Source organism: Taudactylus pleione, unplaced genomic scaffold (genome assembly GCF_031769625.1).
Source record: "Taudactylus pleione unplaced genomic scaffold, aTauple2 ptg001274l, whole genome shotgun sequence".
NCBI classification, from domain to species: domain Eukaryota; kingdom Metazoa; phylum Chordata; class Amphibia; order Anura; family Myobatrachidae; genus Taudactylus; species Taudactylus pleione.
The window spans coordinates 1,845,483-1,860,661 of NW_028285674.1; positions in this window are offsets into that span (position 1 = coordinate 1,845,483).

The window sequence follows — 15,179 nt, forward strand, 5'->3', positions numbered from 1 at the left end:
CCAATGGAAATAAATAGATCCCGGTTAGTACAGCCGAATGTAACCTGCGTTTCCAGAATGTATTATGCTGCTCTGGAGCACATATTAAGGAATTGTCCTTTACTGGCGGGAAATGCAAAACCCTAATTGATGTTGGGAGAATTCAATTGGAGGTTATTACTGACTCCTCCCATATAACTGACAGTTTATTGCCCGTGTTGCTCTCCTACCAGTCCAGGACAAGGATGATTAAAGCCCTTGTAGATTCCGGGGCTGCCGGCAATTTAATTTCCAAACCACTGGTTCAGACCCTAGGCATTCCGGTGGTTCCATTGCCAAACAGATTACTGCTCTCTGGTGTAGATGGCAAGACTGTGCTAGGGAAATCTATTTCCTCAAAAGCCCTTCCAGTGTTCCTCTACATTGGATGTCTGCACAAGGAAACAATTGAATTTTTTGTTCTCCCTGACTCAGCTTACGAGTTAGTTTTAGGCCTCCCTTGCTAAGAAAGCACAATCCTAAGTTTGAGTGGTCCAGTATGCAAATTTTATCTTGGGTCCAAGTTGTTTCCATGGATGACTCACCCAAGTACTCCCTGTCTGCACTAACGCTGTTCTATCCAGTGGAAACGTAAACTTCTCCTCGTCTGACAAGCCAAAGAGTTCCTCTGTTTCCGGTCTACCAGCAGCTTATCAAGACTTAGCTGATGTATTCTGCGAACAGGCTGCGGATAAACTCCCACCTCATCATTCCTGGGACTGTGGTATTGAGCTCCTGCCAGGGAAGAACCCTCCTCGGGGTCGATCCTATCCATTGTCAGTTCCTGAAACAGCCACCATGGCAGCATATATAAAAGAAAATTTAGCTAAGGGATTTATCCGGCCCTCTACCTCCCCAGCAGGGGCAGGTTTTTTCTTTGTTAGCAAGAAGGGCGGTGGGCTTCGGCCCTGTGTTGACTACCGTGGTCTCAACCAGATTACGGTAAAAAATCGATACCCTCTGCCGTTGATTCCAGAGCTTTTTGATAAGATTCGTGGGGCTAATTTGTTCACCAAACTAGATCTATTGGGGGCATATAACTTAATACGTATTAAAGCTGGAGATGAGTGGAAGACCGCTTTTAATGCCAGAGACGGCCACTTCAAATATCTTGTAATGCCCTACGGACTCTGCAACGCCCCAGTGATATTCCAGGGTTATGTGAACGAAATCTTCCGGGATGTCCTCTACAGTTTTGTCATCGTCTACTTGGATGATATTCTAATTTTTTCTAAGAATCTGCAAGATCATCACCAGCAAGTTCATGAAGTCTTGTCACGCCTTCGGAAACATCATCTTTATGGAAAAATATCCAAGTGCCTTTTCGAGCAAACCTCGGTACCCTTCCTGGGACATATAATTTCTGGGAAGACCCTCCGGATGGATCCGGAAAAGTTGAAAGCAATTTCAGACTGGCCGCTACCCAGATCCTTGAAAGCTACTCAACGCTTCTTAGGATTTTCAAACTATTACAGACAATTTATACCAAATTTCTCCACACTGGTGTCACCTATTACTAGTCTCACAAAGAAGGGTGCCAACCCCATCTGTTGGCCTGATACTGCCATACAAGCCTTCCAAAAATTAAAAGAAGCCTTCTCCTCTGCACCTATCCTGTGCCAACCCCAATTGGACAAAGCGTTCACAGTTGAGGTAGATGCCTCTTCGGTAGGGGCAGTTCTGTCTCAAATCTCAAGTGATGGAAAGAACCACCCCTGTGGGTATTTCTCTCGTAAATTTTCCACTGCCGAAAAAACTATGGAATTGGTGATCAAGAGCTACTAGCTATGCGGTTAGCTTTAATGGAATGGCGGCATTTGTTGGAAGGAGCCAACTTTCCAGTTACCGTTATCACGGATCATAAAAAATTAATCTACCACCAAACAGCTCACCATTTAAATGCTAGACAGGCCCGTTGGTCCTTGTTCTTTTCAAGATTCAATTTAAAATTTCAATTTCATATTGGCAGTTTAAACAAAAAGGCTGATGCCCTCTCATGGTCTTTTTTGTTCAACACTCAAGAAGAGGATCATCAACATTCCCGACCAATTCTAGATCCTATGGTCTTCACCTCTACTCAAATTTTGACTCCTCCTCCAGGGAAAATTTTTGTGACCCCGGAACTACAGAAAAAATTGCTAACTTGGGCTCATAGCTATCTGTTCGCCAGTCATTCAGGAATCCTCAAAACTTACAAATACCTTCAGCGTTCCTATTGGTGGCCCACAATGAAAAGGGAAATTCGAGAATTTATTCTATCATGTGTGAAATGCTCTCAGCATAAGACTCCCTGTAAGAAGGCAGCAGGTCTCCTGTGACCCCTATCCATTCCTGATACTCCTCAGACCCATATATCCATGGACGTCATCTCTGAACTCCCATGCTCCAAAGGATACAATACCATATGGGTAATGGTGGATCGCTTTTCAAAGATGGCACACTTTATTCCGTTGATGGGTCTCCCACTTGCTGTTCAATTGGCAAAAGTTTTTGTTTAGGAAGTCCATACAACCTGAATATCTCCTTAAGAGATCATTTCCGATGGCGGAGTCCAATTCGTAGCTAAATTTTGGAGAGCTTTATGTAGCACTTGCGGAACCAAGTTAAAATTTTCATCAGCCTATCATCCACGAACTAATGGGCAAACCAAAAGAGTTAACAAAGAACTGGAGACCTTCATAAGACTCTTCGTTTCTTCCTCACAAGATAACTGGCTGGATCTACTACCTTGGGCAGAATTTTTGCACAACTTCAAATACCACACTTCCTCCAAAGCCACTCCTTTTTTTACAGTGTTCGGAAGACATCCTCAAGTCCCAGATTTTCAAAATTTACCTGAAGTAGAGGTTCCTGCAGTTTCTAACTTGGTGGAGTCTTTTGCAATCATTTGGAAGAGGGTTCATTCTTCTCTGAAACAGTCATCTAAGAACTACAAAAAATTTGTGGATAGACGACGTGTCGCTGTTCCACTGCTGTGACTTGGAGATAAAGTCTTGGTGTCTTCCAGGAACATTCGATTAAAAATACCCAGTATGAAGCTAGCCCCACACTTCATTGGTCCTTACCGTGTTCACAAGGTCATCAACCCAGTTGTGTATAAATTGGAACTCCCTCCTCAACTAAGAATATCCAATACATTTCATATTTCTCTGCTGTGTCCTCTGGTGTTGAATTGTTTTCAGACTTCTGCTCCCAAGTTACCTCAAGTGCAAACCTCTCAAGGTACAGAGTTCGAGGTGGGGAAGATTCTGGACTCTAGGTTTACCAAGTCTAACAACCTCCAATATCTCATTGATTGGAAGGGGTATGGTCCTGAGGAAAGGGCATGGATCAGAGCCACAGACATTCACGTGCCTCAAATGGTTCAAGCCTTCCATATTAACTTTCCTGGTAGGCCTGGTGGATGTCCGGTGTCCACTCTGAAAGGGGGGGTACTGTCAGAGTTCAGCCAGGGATCGGCCATCCCTTACCGTCCCGCCGACTTCCTCTGACTTCCCGGGCAGTCAGGTGGCTGGTGCGGCAATGTGGGAGGTGCTGAGCATTCTCCCTGATGCTGGTGTATTGGGCAGTCTGGTGCGCGGAGATTGGAGTCTCCATCATGGGTGCCGCCATGACACTTCCTCCTCTGACTTGCCTTCCATCCCTGACAGTCTGGCTGGTCAGCTGATGCTGTGGACCAATCAGCAGGCTTCCAGGGGTATACATCCAGCTCCTGTGTATCAGGTAGTTGCCTAAACAACCATTTTTGCTGCTAGTGTTACTAGTGGTCTCTCGTTCCAGGTTCCCTTGCTTTCAGTGAGCTATCCCAGTGTGTGCAGCTACTGATGTGCCCAGCTATAACGTGGCATCACAGCATTATCTCTCACGCCACGCATGGCGTGCCACACACCACGCCATGAGTCGCACCACAAAGAAAGTTTAGTAATGAAAAAAGTCATTACGTGTAATACAACATTTTGCCCACAAGATGTCACTTTTCCTAAACTACATAGCGCATGCGTCTGATTTCATTACGTGTAATACAACATTTTGCCCACCAGGTGTCACTTTTCCTAAACTACATAGCGGATGCGTGTGATTTCATTACGTGTAATACAAGATTTTGCCCACCAGGTGTCACTTTTCCTAAACTACATAGCGCATGCGTGTGATTTCCAATGTACCATACGGTATGTTCTGTATCACCGCCCGATGATTGTTTGACAGAGGCGGTGATTCGGTACACTATACAGTATTACAGCGTTTTCCACATGGAATCAGGAATGTACGGTATAATAAAGCGGTAGAAGAATGTCTAATCCAGTTTGAAATCATTAAGCTCTGTATTACCCACTGACTGTGCGGTTGAAATCATACTGTGTTTGCGCAAATGTAAATACTGTCGGCACTGTCCCAGACTTAGACATTACACTTTACAAACTACAGAACTCTAGTAATGGGTGAAGCGTGTGGCCTAGCGGTCTAATGCCTAGACTCACTGCTTCTCCCCTCTTCTTGTTCTGTGGGTTCGAGACCTTGAAAATACAGTATGTTTTTTTAATTTATTTTTAAAATCTTCACTTAAAATATTCAGTATTCAATACAGTACATGTGGAGCGCATGCCTGCCCAGTGCTTCGGGAGTCAAACAGCGAAAATAGGATTGTTATTATTGTACATACAGTACTGTACCTTAGAACGCAAACTTGCATCAATGCCGGCGCTGACATAAACGTGGACATTATAGTGATTTATTATGACCATCAAGTGGCAATGGGCCCTGTTAAAGAGACTGGTTTCTGTATAGCAAACTGACTGCGCGTTTAAACCGCAAAATTGCATCAATGTCTGCGCATGCCCAGTGGTTGGGTTTCAATCACAATGGAATGTGTGCCGCATGTCCAGTGGAGCCAAGCCATACATTAAGTAGCGCTATGCCATGGCGCATGCCCAGTTGTCTGTATTGCTACAGTACTGTTGAATTTTCACACTTGTGCCATTCTGCTTATTATATACTGACTGTGATGCAGAGCGTAAACTTGCGTCAATGACAATGCTGTCCTAGACTTGGAAACTTTAGTAATTTCATGTGTTCAGTAACTGATAGTTGACTCTGTATAAGAGAGAGGTCCCTATAATACAATCTGACTCCGCATTTAAACCGCAAAATTGCGTCAATGTCTGCACAGTTTGCATTGTGGTGACATAGCCAGTTCTGATGGGTTATGGTACAAATAGGATCTCTGGCGCGTGCCCAGTGGTGGGGTTGCATGCATTGCCAGTGGTGCTGCGCCATAGCCATACCCTTGTAGCACTATGGCTATGTACGCCATGGCGTACAGTATGGAAGATCATACTGTACAGTAGCGGGTCATGATTCACACACAGTGAAAGTGTGTTAATATTATTATTACACTGACTGTGTAATAATAATATTAAAAATAAAAAGTGTAACCTTGACTGTCTAATAATAATGAAAAAAAAGTTTGTTTCCAGGTTTTGAACCCGGAACCGGGTTGTACAGACGTCTGCAATGTCGAAGTTCGATTTCTTACCTCTACGCTACAGACGCCTGAGTACTTCATCGTATGGTACTGTAGATGTCACATAAAGTACTGTAGAGGACTAGGAGAGACTTGTGGGCAAGGGCTTAGGTGATCCATCTTGCTTACACTTCTCTCCTTATGTTCGAGACCTTGATAATTTAATTTATTTTTTTAATGTTCACTATAGTACTATAGTCCAGTCTTGTTATCCAACCCTTACAAAAATCAATATATTGTACTGTAGATGTGCCCAGCTACAGTACTGTAGTTTGTTGCTCCATACGGTATGCCATACAGTATACCGCATTGCTAGTTGCGCGCTACACTGTGGCGTATTGAGTCTCATAGCACTGCGCATGCCCAGTTGTCTGTATTATACTGTACTTACAACTGTAGTTGTAAGTACAATACGGTAGACATTGTAGTGATTCCCTGACTCTAGGAACTACAGTACAGTAGATGCAGTAGTCTAGGGGGCTTATGCCTAGCCCTACTGCATCTACCATTTTCTTGTCCCACTGGTTCGAGACCTTTAAAGTATATACTGTATACAGTAATTTTATTTTGTTTTAAATCTTCACTAATACATTATCCAGAAATTCTGGTATTTCTATGCCGCAGTACTTTATGACTGTGTAATATTAACTTTCAAGTTTCGAACCCGCAAAAGGTTTGTACAGGCAGCGTAATGTATTGGTTTGATTATTTACCATTACACTACAGCCGCCTGCAATACCAAGGTTGCACCTGGCTTGAGTGTTTCCTACAATACCGTACGTCATCGTATCTCAGGCGCATGCCCAGATCTACAGTATACCCATGTAGTGCTTTTTTTTTTTTTTTTAAGTCTTCGCTACTTTTGTTCAGTATTGTTATCCAACCCTTACTAAACTCAGTACATTTTATATATTAGGGGGTAAATGTACTAAGATGGGAGTGCTATTAAGAAGTGATGTTGCCCATAGCAACCAATCAGATTCCAGGTATTACTGTACTGTATCTTCTAGAAGGTGCTACTGTAGATAAATGAGAAGTAGAATCTGATTGGTTGCTATGGGCAACATACAGTACAGTAACTTCTTAAATAGAACTCCCATCTTAGTAAATTTACCCCTACAAGTTTCACTTTTTCCCCCCAATTTTTTTTCTTCCGCCCCCAAAATGAAAGTGAATTTTTAGTGTGTTCTGACTTTTTTTTGAAAAAAAAGTTACGCAGTTTACAGTACCTTAAGGGTACTGTCTTAAGGCTGCACGTTGAAGGCTTCCCGCAACGTTGCACCCCAATTCACCAATTTTTTCCGCCTGCTATTCATACAGTAGGCAAAACTTTTTCACATACTGTCTTACTGTACATTGCATTGACTTCCCACCTACGGTAGGTGGAAAAGCTTTCAAATTGAATACAGCAATAATTTTACGCCTGGCGAAATGGCATAATCTGCAAAACTTTTTTTAGCCAATCACGTGTTTTTGCTCCAATGGGTGAAAAAGTGCCAACCAATGTGCTCCCAACTGTCATCTCACAGGCTGTGTTTGAAAAATGACAGTTGGGAGCTGATTGACTGACACCTTATCACTTTTTTTATCACTTCTCACTCTGTCTCCTAACACTGCTTAGTACAGTAAATACACCCCTTGGAGTGAAAAGACAAGACCGGCTAAAAAAAGTAAATAGACCACCCCTAAATTGAAAACGGCCCTCAGTGTATACAGTACTGTATGTCTACTGTACTGTATTCTACTGTAAGTGCCGGGCAGCTGTGAAATCACTGTGATGGGCGGGCAACAGGGATACTGTACAGTATATGAGTGTGGGCGGCAACCCCCATTGGCCGGCGCACCCCTGGTGAGTGATATCCTGTTCAATAGTACAATACACCCCTGCATCTTTGTGTTATTGACTTTTTGTACCTTTTTAATGACAGATGCACGTGTTGGGTCTCAGGTGCACTTAAAGACTGAATTACATACAGTACAAACACCAATTGTATAAATTAATGACAATTTCTATGTAACCTACAGTAACATGCTCTACAGAGGGGGGGGAACTTCTTTAGCTTTCCACCCCCGTAGTCCTCTACTGTCCCCCGCTTCTTTTTTCTGCTGCTGGCATGTCCTGGAATTCCAAGCTGGACAATGACATGACTACTGTACAGTACCTACAGTAGGAGGAAGGAGATGACATGAGAAAAATCCTTCCTCAATGCCGACCCATACGCCCTACTGGACCGAGGACTACAGTACACAAAAAGATTAGGCTTTTAAGTTAAAATCATCACTGGCACTTTTGGCCTCAGATCCAGAGTTTCACCTATACCAGGTGCAGACTCTACCTTGCATCGGAGTGCAAGGTACACTGTACGCCCTGAAGAAAGGAGAAAAGGCAGAGACAAACAGACAGTAAAAGACAGACACACAGGTTCTCACCGGAGGTGCTCTTGTTCTTCATCCTGCTTCATCCCACACACCCTGTACTGTAGGAGAGAGAAACCGCTGTGCAGGGTCCTTCCCTGCTCTAACAGTGTCACACTAATCCACTTCTCCACATTAATATATGCCCTAACTAACCAGACTAACAAATTTATTAATAACTAATTTGTATTATAATTAAGCCTGGTGGTGAAATACTGTAAGCAGTGCCCCTAGGCCCACAGCCCATAATATAACGATAAAAAAAAAAATACATGAAACAAGACAGTATTTGGGTGCCCCAGATGGAGGTGAACACCAGCTGTCATTTTGAGGTCGAAAGTGAAAATAACTCCAAACCCCCCCCCCACTGTAGCAGCAGGTGGCACTGGGTTTCCCAAAGAACAAACTGGCAGGGAGCTAGAAGTATCAGAAGATTCATCTGAATGCGATAACAGAGCACTAACATTATCAAAAATGCTTCTCTCACCTTATCCTGATGTCGAAGGGACCGCCGCTCCAACCATACAGTAGATGTACAGTAGAAGCCTGTCTCTCAATGCACGGTGCACCCACTACTGTACAGTACTGTATGTCTACAACTATGGATGTGGATGTTGAAGCAGCCACTACTACTGTACTGTATATGAACCAAAGGAACCTGAAAACTTGAAACATCTGCATTACAAACGGCAACATCAAGCGCAGTAGCAGAAACTGGCAGCTGCAGCACAATCTGTGACGATGCCAATGTATGCCTTGGAACATGGGGCAATGTACAGTAAAAGTAGGTGTAAGGAAAAGAGGAAAAGTATGAAGTACAGTACATAAGGTACAGTAAGGGAAAGGTATTGTAAATAAAGAGCTTATAAAATAAATTAGGAGAATACTGTATACTGTATAATGTAGGGACAGAAAGCACAACCACAATACTGTACATACAGTATGGACACAGTGTACAGTACTTAGCAGTCCAGATTACAAACTGAAAAGAGGAAGTTAAACCCCTCCTCCACATTACTAAATATATACAGTACAGTATAAGCTACATAGCAGTTGCTTGACCGTTTCTTTCGATGACAACTGGTAAGACTCTATGGAGATGATCAATATAATTGTTACACTGCTCACGTGTCAATACTGTTCTCCAAAACTTCATTATCCCATCCAAAAGTTCCTGTTTAGTTGTTGGTTTCACATCAGACCTGATGAACCTCTTCAACTGGGCCCAAACCATTTCAATGGGATTCATGTCCGGTGACCTACAGGAAAGTAAAAAAAAAATCAAATATTCAGTCACAGTACTGTACTTTAGTAAAAAGTGTACTAGAATAATTACTGCTCGGTACTGTACATACTTTTTGGTACAATAAACAGTTAATACAGTACTATAGGACAATACTCACTCTGGTGGTGTGCGTTCCCAATTTATCCCTCTCTCTTCCATGAATTTTGCTGAAGCCGAATGTTTGGGATCATTATCCTGGAATAATCGGTCCTGATGGAAAGCATTTTCTCACAAATGGCACCATACAGCAATCTACTATTTTTTCTTGGAAGAAGGTCTTATCCATGATGCCTAAAGAGATGAGAAATTGTCAGTAACAAGCGTACACTGTACAGGACTGTAAATAATTTTTACAACAAACATTACTGTACTGCACCTTCAAAAATATAGATCGGTCCTGCACCCCAACGAGATATACCTCCCCATACATGGACCTTTAACGGATGCTTCGGACATGGTTTAAGTGAGAGATGTGCACGGTGTCGGAAGGACAGTCTTGAGAACCTCTCGAGAGAAACTGAAGTTTCATCTGTGAAAATTACGTCATTAAAATTCTCTCCACTCTCTATCCACCGTCGTGCTTGTTCAACTCTCTTTACTTTATTAACATCCCTTATCATGGGATTTATCCAGTGGAATAAAAACAAGTTTTAGTTTACTGTCATGTAAAATCAGTGCATTATTAATATACAGTATATATATATTTTATGTACAGTACCTTGTAGGGCCAAAAGTTCATCCCAGTTCCTTATGCATCCGTTTTATGCTGGAACAGGAGATGTCCAGGTCACATTCTGCTTTTAGAATATGTTGGATTTGTAAAGCTGTACACTCATCATCCTCACAAGTCAATTTGTGCACAATCTTTTTGACGCTCCTACAGTAGAACCCTTGCAGAGCATAAAGCAATTATTGGACAGTTAGTGTTGAAATTGGAACACAATACAGTAGCAATCTAGCAACATACAGTATACTGTAATAAAAAAAAGGTTGATGTAAAGTACCTACCATGTGCATTTAGAAGGAAATCTATATCTGGTCCGCGTTCTCTCAAAAGCATGATAGCGCACAGTCTGTAAACTAACAAGAACACCACACTCTTTCAGCCAGGCATGGATCTGTCATGTTGTTTTGTGTTCTTTTTTCATGCTTGCAATTATCTTGCTGATGGCTTTGCTGATTTTTGCCATGTTTGACAACAAAATCTGTGTAAAGAACAAGAGAAATACGGTACAGTACTGTTGCTGAGTATACAGACTGAGTACAGTATACAGTACATAATTTAGTGTTCAGTATCTTAAACACAGGGGGGTATTACATTCTTACTGTACATCAGCCGTAACATGTGTACACCGGTATATACTGTACTGTACAGTATAACCAGCTAGTAAATTTCATTTTGCAGGCTGTGTTTAATAAATGATAGTTTTGAGCTAATAAGTGATATATATTTCCCAATTTAATCCCACATCAAGCTTTCATACAGTATGCCCCTTAATACGCAAATATGCATCTACCGTATGAAGGAGACAAACAGGACAATAAACACAGCAATATTGTGACTGAAATTAAGATGGCCGCGGAGCAAAACAAGATGGCAGCGGGTACAGGACGGTCACTCACGGAAGACTATGAGGGGCAGTGGGAGGCTAGGAATGATCGGTGTGTGTGTATGATAGTTACTCGATTCACAAATAAGCCTCTATGGGGATGGGTGAAGGACGGGGCATACCGAGGCAGCGGGACGATAAACACAGCAATATTGCGACTGAAACTAAAATGGCCACCGAGCAAAACAAGATGGCGGCGGGGACAGGACGGTCACTCACGGGAGACTATGAGGGGCAACGGGAGGCTAGGAACGATCGGTGTGTGTGTGTGATAGTTACTCGATTCACAAATAAGCCTCTACAGGGATGGGTGAAGGACGGGGCATACCGAGGCAGCGGGACGATAAACACAGCAATATTGCGACTGAAACTAAAATGGCCACTGAGCAAAACAAGATGGCAGTGGGGACAGGACGGTCACTCACGGGAGACTATGAGGGGCAATGGGAGGTTAGGAATGATCGGTGAGTGTGTGCGTGATAGTTATTCAATTCACAAATAAGCCTCTATGGGGATGGGTGAAGGATGGGGCATACTGAGGCAGCGGGATGATAAACAGCAATATTGCGACTGAAACAAAGATGGCCGCCGAGCAAAACAAGATGGCGGTGGGGACAGGACGGTCACTCACGGGAGACTATGAGGGGCAACGGGAGGCTAGGAATGATCGGTGTGTGTGTGTAATAGTTACTCGATTCACAAATAAGCCTCTACGGGGATGGGTGAAGGACGGGGCATACCGAGGCAGCGGGACGTTAAACACAGCAATATTGCAACTGAAACTAAAATGGCCGAAGGGGGAGAGGGCGAGAGAGAAAGACAGAGGGAGAGAGAGAAAGAGAGAGAGAGAGAAAAAAGAGAAAAACAGGGAAAGAGCAAAAAAGAGAGAGACAGAGGAAAATTAAAGAGAGAGAAAGATAAAGAGAAAGAAAGAGGGAGGGAGAGGGCAAGAGAGAAAGACAGAGGGAGAGAGAAAGAGAAAAAGAGAGAGGGGGAGAGGGAGGGAGAGAAAGAAAGAGGGAGAGAGAAAAAGAGAGAGAGGGGGATAGGGCGAGAGAGAAAGACAGAGGTAGAGAGAAAGAGAGAGAAAAAGAGAGAGAGAGGGGGGTGAGGGAGGGAGAGAAAGACAGAGGGAGAGAGAAAGAGAGAGAGAGAGTTGGAGAGGGCAAGAGAGAAAGACAGAGGGAGAGAGAGAAAGAGAGAGAGAGAGAAAAACAGGGAAAGAGAGCGAAAAAGAGAGAGACAGAGGAAAATTAAAGAGAGAGAAAGATAAAGAGAAAGAAAGAGGGAGAGAGAGGGGGAGAGGGCGAGAGAGAAAGACAGAGGGAGAGAGAAAGAGAGAGAGAGGGAGGGAGAGAAAGAAAGAGGGAGAGAGAAAGAAAGAGAGAGAGGGGGATAGGCGAGAGAGAAAGACAGAGGTAGAGAGAAAGAGAGAGAGAGAGGGGGTAAGGAGGGAGAGAAAGAAAGAGGGAGAGAGAGAGAAAGAAAGAGAGAGAGAAAGAGAGAGAGAGAGATAAAGAGAGAAAGAGAGAGAAAAACAGAGGGAGGGAGAGAGAGAGAGAGAGAGAGAGAGAGATACAGTACTGTAGAATAAAATGTTGTGTAGTGTACTTACGCGGCCAGATGAGGCCACTGGGCCAGGGAATGTACCCTTGACTTGGTGACACTGTTGAAAAAAAATAATGTTACTATTACACTAGTACAGAAAAGAGAGACACTGAGAAAGAGAGAGAGGGATAAAGAGAGAGAGAGAGAGAGAGAGAAAGAGATACCGTAGGTAGAGAGAGACTGACAAGGGAAGAAAAGGAGAGATATACAGTGCTGTAGAAAACAATGTGGTGTACTGTACTTACATGGCATGGGGCTTCCTGCACCCTCCTCATCAATGACGAATCTGTCTGTGTGTACAGTATAAGAAAAAAAATATTATACAAAAAATCAAAAAGGCAGTAGCATGACACTATTGTGTCCATAGTGTAAATGTTGTAATCATTACCACTGTCATTTGAGGAGGAGGCTGCAGAAGGTGGTGGTGGTGGTGGTAGTGGGGGTAGGACTGTGGAAAAAGAACACTGTACTGTCAGTTTCCCTCAAAACCATTTTGAAACAAATAAACTGTACAAATCTTGACCAGAGTCTCCATAACACCAAAAACAGTGTACAGTAGTTTGTAGTGTACTTACTCCGAAAATTCAGCCCACTGGGCCCGGCTGCTGGCGGTGATGGGGGTGGTGGCAGTGGTGGCGGCGGGTAGTGGCGCTGCCGGGGCAGGGGGTGCTGCTTGCCCTGTGGGGAAAAATACATGTCGTCATTAAGGAGCATTTGAAAACAAGAGTTCAGACCTCTATTCCAAATTGGAGAGGGATTACGGTACAGTACTGTAGATGACCTTAGGGAATTAGCTATTGATTAAAATACAAACCAATACAGTATACTGTAGTACAAAAACTACTGTAGTCTTTGAAGCTGGCATTGGGCCCAAAATAAAACAGTATGGTACTGTACTGTACTGTATATAAAAAAATATACAGTCCAGTAAAGTACTGTATGACCAAGTGGTGCAACGTCACGCATAGGCTATGTGGGTGGCACTGTCGGCACCCCATGAGCTGTACAAGATGGCACATGCGCATGACACTGGAGCCCGAACCCAGCGGAGGACCTCGCTGAGGACTTCGCGACACCTCGCCGGAGGGGTAAGTACGGTATTAATAAATACAGTACCAGTGGAATTTCCGTTTGTATCACAGTGATACTAGATGAAAATTCCCCCTGGTATTTGCCTTCATTTGTAAATAGGGCACAGAGTGAGAAGTGATAAGATACCAGCCAATCAGCTCCCAAATTTCATTTTTCAAACACAGCCTGTGAGATGACAATTGGGAGCTGATTGGATACCCCTGAATCTGTCCATGACGTACAGTAATAATGTCAGACTTAAAGGGGGCAGGCCCAGCACAGAAAAATAGTGTGTACAGTACTGTAGGTTAACATAGATTTGGTCGACAGACATTAGAATGGTGGATCAATCAACTTGCCTTTTGTTACTGTAGGTTTATTAATCAAACAAGCCATGTCGACCAATAGTGTGTAACCCTTTAGTCCATGTACAGTACTGCAGATTTAATCAGCCTGTCAATCAAATGTCTGCCAGTCATGTCAATATGTGGTAACAACTGTCAGTCATCGTCAGATACTGGAGTATCCAACACCCTACAGTGCAGTGTACAGTAATGTAGAGTATGTCAGAGTCGTGCATTTTACTGTATTGTACAGTATACTGTAATTCATGTGATTATACAGCAATGCTGTACTTACTTCAAATTATTCGCCTCCGAATTCGCTCAAGACGAGGCCTGTCCCTCCTAAGCAAATCCGACCACCTGCGCTGCAGTGAGCGAACTCTGCGCCGAACGCCATATATGTGATATATTTCTGTGCTCGCGCTTCTGTAGGCGAGCTCTTTGTATTGGTTTGTGGCGAACGCTTGGTCCCGCCACTTCACCAAGACAAAGAGATCGCCGGATGAGTAGCGTCTTGCCCTCATAGAAGCCATTTTCACTAGCCAGTGACGCACGTCGTACATCGCACGACGCACGACGCACGTCGACACTAATTCACTCGTTACGGCAGGCGTCTGTGGTGCGCTGTAATGTAGTCATAACCGTAGTGGCAAAGTAGTGTGGGCATCACGGAATTGAAAAGTTTCTAAAGTCATGAAATCACAATCACTACATTGTCACAAGTTTGTGGTGTAATGCTATACACAGCACCGTCAGTCCTGTCTCTCATTCTAGACAGTAGATTCACTAGCAGTTTCTGCAGTTATGAAATCACTATTCTGTGGTGCTAAATTCAACGGCACCATCAGTTTTTAATATTCAGTACAGGCACATTCATTGAAATACAGAGTCCTCTCTTGGCACTACAGATCCCATTGTAAACCCTCCACTGGGCATGCGCATGAAATCCCATTGCAACCCCTCGAAGCAGACAGCCACCACAGCGCAGACATTGACAAAAGTTTTGCACTATTTAAACACACAATCAGTTTGTAATGTCTTACTTTTAAGCAGCCTTTTAAACAACAACACTACAGTATTACAGTACAGTACAACACTACTAAAGTAGTTTCACTATAGTGTCAAGAGCAGACAGTGACAATAAAAAAAAATATACGGTGCATCTCATTAATCTACAGTATCGGTTATACCGTGACAACAACTCGGGCAACTTCTCTACTATTCAGTTACTGCACCGTACCGTATGTACAATACAGCATGTGCAGTGATTTGCATCCTGTTATAAGATCTTACTGTACGGTACAGTA